A 6,617-nucleotide genomic window follows, 5' to 3' on the forward strand; every position below is an offset into this window, starting at 1 on the left:
GCTCATATAATAGGTGCTCCTATATGTAGATTTCTCTCCCTTTCTAGATTTTTAGGTCCTTCAAGACAGAGACTTTATGTTTTCATTATTTTCATCTCTGTAGGTGCCCTCCCTAGCACTCAGCATGATGTTTTTAATACAGCCAACACTCAATAATTGCTTACTGAATCAGTGAATAAATAGTTGCTTTTAAAATACCGATACGGAGAGTATCTTTTATCCCCCTTTAATTTGAATAGAAAATGCATTTTCAGTCACTTTACTGAATATAAGAACATCTCTACTGGGAAACAAATAAAAAGTCTTCTAATTTATTTGATCCCTCAAAAGACATAACAGGAACTTGAAATTGAGAGGAAGCCGGGTGCTTGAATGAGGAGTACAGAGAAAGAAACAGACAAATATTGAAAAGAATTCAGATAGGAGAGGGCTGTTGAGCTGGAAAAGTACTAATGCTGTTAATCATGTGTTGTTTTTTTTTTAAAGATTTTATTTATTTATGAGAGACAGAGACACAGGCAGAGGGAGAAGCAGGCTCCATGCAGGGAGCCCGATGTGGGACTGGATCCCAGGGTGCCAGGATCACACCCTGGGCTGAAGGCAAGCACCAAACCACTGAGCCACCCAGGGACCCCCTGTTAATGGGTTTCCACTGTGTGCTGTTAACACTCAGCCCCTGGAAGGCCCATTTGTTAAGTCAGGAAGCCACAGCATACAGGTTGATTTTTTGTTTTTGGTGGGGTGGGGGGAGTTTGTTGTTGTTGTTTTGTCTGCCAACTTTGGAAAACAGGATGAATAGAAGTTTTTTTAAAAATGCAAAAAAGAGGTGGTTTTGGTTTAGTTTACAGAGTCACGTGATTTATGGACTTCCAAATTGTTCCATATGGCTAAAAATAGAGGATCTGAACTTGTAGTTCATAAGTTATGTTAACAGGAGAGTTTCTTTTCTCAACCTCAGGATAGACTCAGTTCTTCTTGGCCTGTGCTCTGAGTGCTGAAAGTCGGCAGGGAGAACCCGCTGAGGTTCAGACGTAGGGGCGAGCCAGGCAGATGGTGAGAAAAGAGAGTTTTCATTTCAACAGAGTCACAGAAACACGTGGTGCTGGCTGTGATTTACGACGACATAAAGACAATTAATCCGGAGCACTGGGGGAAGCAAAGTGGGAGGGAAACGATCAGAGGTAATGAAGGCTAGAAGTGAGGAGACAGGTCATGGATAACCTCAAATTCTGCTTTGCCAAGCAAAAAGTCTGGCACCAAATAGGGGACTACGGATGCTGGCCTCAGAATACTTATTTAAATGGCCCGATCTGTCAGTTTTTAACAAAGGATGGCCAAACATCTCCGGAAACGATCCAGTGTCCAATGGGAAAAGAACCTAAGGTCTCTAAAGAAACTCAACATCCACCTCAATCCCCTGTGCTATTCACATCAGCCAGTAATGAGGCCCCATTTACTGAGCACTGGCATGGGATGGGTTACAGATAGGCTTATTAGCCCAAATTTGTGGGTGAGGACAAAGGCTCAGAGAGGTGAAGTGACTTGCTGAAAACCACATGCCTTCTTAGTCACAAAAAAGATAATCTGGAGGCAGTTCTTTCTGGCTCCATAGGCATATTGTCCATCTAACACTCCTGCTGCTCAAATGGTGGTTCCAGCAGCAGCAGTGTTATTTGGGGGTTCAATAGGGATGATGGACTTGAGACTCGATTCAGACATTCAGAATCAGAACCTGCATTTTAATAAAATCCTCAGACGATTTATATGCTCTTGAAAATGTGAGAAGCACCATCAGCCTTTGCTTTCTCAATCCTTGCCATACATTCGAATAACCAGGGGGAGACTTTAAAACCAAAGATATTGGGGTGCCTGGGTGGCTCAGTGGTTGAGTGTTTGCCTTTGGCTCAGGTTGTGATCCCAGGGTCCTGGGATAGAGTCCTGCATTGGGCTCCCTACAGGGAGCCTGCTTCTCCCTCTGACTCTGTCTCTGTCTCTGTCTCTCTCATGAATAAATAAATAAAATCTTAAAAACAACAACAACAACAACAACAACAACACACACACACACACACACCAAAGATACCAAGACCTACCCAGAATAATTACATCAGATTCTCTGGGGGGAAAGTTCGATACTGATAGTATTTTCAGCTCCTCTGGATACTCTAAATCTTAGCCCGGTGCTGTTTGCTGAAGCTCCTTTGCAAGGCTGTTTAGGGCAGAGTGATAAGGAGGTTAAGCACTTGCCTTTCTTCAAGCCTGAGTTTGATCTGGTGCTTTTCCCTTCAGAAGCTTTTAAAACTCCTGATGTGCAGGCCATACACCATACCAGAAGCTCTGGGGCAGGGAGCCTGGCCTCTGTAATTGTTAAAGCTCTCAGGTGTTTCCCATGTGGAGGCAGGGTGGAAATCTCCCGCTCCAACTAAAATCTCTCGGACTTGAATCTCATCAACTCTAGAGTACTAAATGCCAGTTTGCAAGAAATACAAGGAACAGAAGAACAAGGGAAATAATGCCATGGGGAAGCAATAAGCCAAATCAAGAAGTGACAACCCAGTTTCTCTAATAAGCACAGCAAAAGCATTTTAAAAGGAGAAGACATCTAATACTCAATTTGTCTATTTTGGGGAACAAATGTTCACATTTTTTAAAATAACAAAACATGGGTTTTTTTTTCATCTTTAGGGGTGAAGCCCAAGAATCTGCATTTTCAACCCTGTCTACAGGGGATCCTGGTAAATAACTAAACCTTGAGGTCTCTTGCTCTATAGCAGGGAATTTATTATGTCCCAGAGCTTTGTTGCTTCCCACCCAAGTGAGTTCTGGTACTAAAACTTCTCAGCTTGCCAATAGCATTTGGGTCCACGTAAGTTTTTTGCTGGGGTTGTCTACACCTGCACTGCCCAACATAGAAAGGACTTGTTCTGTAGAGTGTAAAGCACATATCAGATTTCAAAGACTTAGTATAGGGAAAAAAAAGTAAAATATCTCATGAAGACTTTTTATATTGATTATATGGTAAAATAATATTTTAGATATATGGGGTTCAATAAAATCTATTAAAATTAATTTCTCTTTCTTTTTTTGTAAGATGGCTACTAGACGGCTTTAAATTACATTTGTGACTCCTGTTATATTTCTAATATTTCTATTTAACAGCCTAGCCCTAGGGCTTTGCTACTCAAAATGTAGTCCACTGACTGACCAGCAGCAACAGTGTCTTCTGGGAGCTTGTTAGAAATGTAGACTTGAGGGACGCCTGGGTGGCTCAGCGGTTGAGCATCTGCCTTCCCCCTGAGGAGTGATCCTGGGGTTCTGGGATTGAGTCCCACATTGGGCTACCTGCGGGGAGCCTGCTTCTCCCTCTGCCTATCTGCCTATGTCTCTGCCTCTCTGTGTTTCTCATGAATAAATAAAATCTAAAAAAGAAAAAAAGAAAAGAAAAAGAAAGAAATGTAGACTTGAGGGACGCCTGGGCGGCTCAGCCAGTTGAGTCACCAACTTTTGGTTTTGCCTCAGGTCATGATCTCACCATGGTGTGATTGAGCCTCATGACAAGCCCACTTCGTGCTCCATACTCAGTGTGGGTTTGCTTGAGATTCTCTCTCCCTGCCCCACTGGTCCTCCCTGCTTACATGCTCACTCTCTCTGAAATGAATCAATCTTTTTTTAAAAAAGATAGGTAGACATGAAATAGTCTTTAAAATATATGTGTGTGTGTGTGTGTGTGTGTGTGTATTTTTAATCTATATCTATATCTATATAGACTTGAGTTCCATCTAGGACTCAACCCGAATGTGCTTTTGACCAAAATCCTTCAGCCCCTGCCTGCCTGGAGTCATTTCTTGAGTTTTTTGCACTGGCTGAAACCCTGTGGCTCAAAGAGGCCCAACAAACTCAGCAGTCCATTTCCCTGCTCTGGACAGCATTGTACTCAGATCCTCTAAGTACATCATCACCACCGTCATCAAGTTACCCACATCTCTGTACAGAGCCAGGAGACAGAAATTTCCTCCTCATTTAACTTCCTTCCTGCAGTTTACGTCTTTTGATTTCCAGCTCTTGTTCTCAATCACTGCAGCACATCAGTTACCATTTGTCTTTTTCCCTTAATGCTTCCTCTTCCAGGCCTTCTTCCAATTTTGTTTCCCTATTGTCATCTAATTCCATCCGCGTCTCATAGGACCCGTTCCCAGGCTCTTACCACCACGGTTAGCCTCTTTTCAGAGGCATGCTGTCCCCCTCAAAGGAATTCACAGAGTGCTGGCGTGTCACCAGCCTGTTCTTTATGGTAAGTCTGAAAATGGCAAGTGCCAGGCAGGCCATTTTGAGAGAGGACTTTATTAACGTGCCTGTCTTTGGAAGGTCAGACAAAGGAAAAAAGAATAGGGAGGGGCTGCAAACAGTGAAGTGAAGTGCTTTTGCCTGGGATGGAGTGGGTCCAGTGGAGCAAGGAGAGGGTGCAGGAAGTTAGCGATTCTAATCTTGGCTTTCATTAGTGTAAGTCACAAGCTTAGAAAAAAATCACCAAGTCCAACTGCCCCAATTTCTTCCGGTCAATGAGGGACAATGTTAATCTTCTACCTTACAGAGGATTTTTATTTTTATTTATTTTAAGATTTTCTTTTTAAGGAATCTCTATACCCAATATGGGGCTCGAACTTCTAACCCTGAGATCAAGAATCGCATGCTCCACCAACTGAGCCGGCCAGGCACTCCTCCCACAGAGGATTTTTTAAAGACTATAATAAAAATAAAATCAGCACCCTTAGAACACCAAAAAATAAATCAATTTCCTTGTTCATGAGCAACACTTATTTCCAAGGTGGGCCATGACAACTATTCCCCCGTTTGGGATTTCTATGTGCACTTTATTGGTCAAATGGATAATACCTCCATTTTGAAAAGCTAAATAGTTCTTTAAGCAAGTCGTTATTCTAGAACACCTCACTGATCTAAACCAGCTCGTAAAATCCATTACATTGATTTAGTGACTCAAGGACCCTCACTTCCACAAGTGAAATGAGCAATTTAATACTCAACAGAGAGCCCCTTCGTGACAAAGAGAAAATTTGAGTGCTATTACGCCTGTATTAAAGCTAGAGATAGTCAGTAGTGGAAATCTTTGGAAACTGGAAACAAATTCATTTTTACTAAAGGGATCTCACGGAGAAAGCGGTCCTATAAAATTCCTAGTGCTTTTTGTTTTTCCTCCAATTTCAAAAACTTTTCTCATCTCCTAAGGCTCTTCTTAGCTCTGCTCAAAATGAACTCAGGTCTCTGAAAGCTAAGCATTATCATCACCATGTAATGTTTTTCTGCAAAAAAAGCATTGGAACAGTTACATTTCTTCCACAGCGTGATAAAATTCCTTGCACTTAACATTTATATTTTACCCTTTAAAAATTAACCATATTCTGCATTTACAAAACACTTTACTTCTACTAATTAATATCACAGTTGGGGAAGTGACTTTTTATTCTTTTCTCCAGGCAAACAAGCTGAGAGTTTAAGTGATTTACCTTTTTTAAGAGGAGGTCATGGCCAGAATTCCAGGATTTAAACCTGTACACCATGACCATTCCAGCAGTTTTTCAAGGACTTAACAAATACCTACGTGTGATGTTAAACTATCTTTGAAAAAAGCATCTGTTGGCCCAAATTGAGACCTACAAGGAACCCTGAGGATTTTAGGGTGAGGAAGATCTATATGAGGTGGGTCAACTTCTCTACCAGGAGGCAGCCATATGGAAGGCAAGTGGCTGACATTTCTTGAGCACTGACAACATGTATAGGGCTACTTGTATGATCTCATTATTTGACATGTTGAAGTGTGTATCTTATTATCTCCATTTTACAAATCAAAAAATAAAAACTTTAGAGACATGTAATAACTTGTTTAAGCTGAAAATTTAAACCAAGAATGTGAAGCTAAAAACTCAAGTTCTAACCAATACCCTCCTGATGTTAACCTGTGATTATATCTACAGTAGTCATTCACCTTCACAAATCACCTATCGACATCTACTCTGCCTCAGTTCCAAAATGTAAGTCATGATTTCTTATTTAAATTTGAAAGCATGGTAGGTTAAGTTTTACTGATTTTATTTTTTTTTTAAAGATTTTATTTATTTATTCATGAGAGCACAGAGAGGCAGAGATACAGGCAGAGGGAAAAGCAGGCTCCATGCAGGGAGCCTGATGTGGGACTCCATCCCAGGACCCTGGGATCATCACCTGAACCAAAGGCAGATGCTCAACCACTGAACCACCCAGGTGTCCCAAGTTTTACTGACTTTAAAGTTCACATTATTAAGGCAAGCACACTACATCACTATCTCTTTTTTTTTTTTAAGTTTTTATTTATTTGAGAGAGGGAGCAAGCGAGAGAGAGCACACAAGAGCAGAGGGAAAGGGAGAAGAAGACCCCCCCTCCTCTGAGGAGGGAGCCTGATGCAGAGCTCCACCCCAGGACCCTGGGATCATGACCTGAGCCAAAGGCAGATGCTTAACCGACTGAGCCACCCAGATGCCCTACAACATTATTTCTATTTCTCAGTTGTAATCTGTACCTTAGAACAGAATAAATACTTTGGGGGTAAAATGAATGACACGGG

This window comes from Canis lupus, chromosome 20 (genome assembly GCF_003254725.2).
Source record: "Canis lupus dingo isolate Sandy chromosome 20, ASM325472v2, whole genome shotgun sequence".
NCBI lineage: Eukaryota > Metazoa > Chordata > Mammalia > Carnivora > Canidae > Canis > Canis lupus.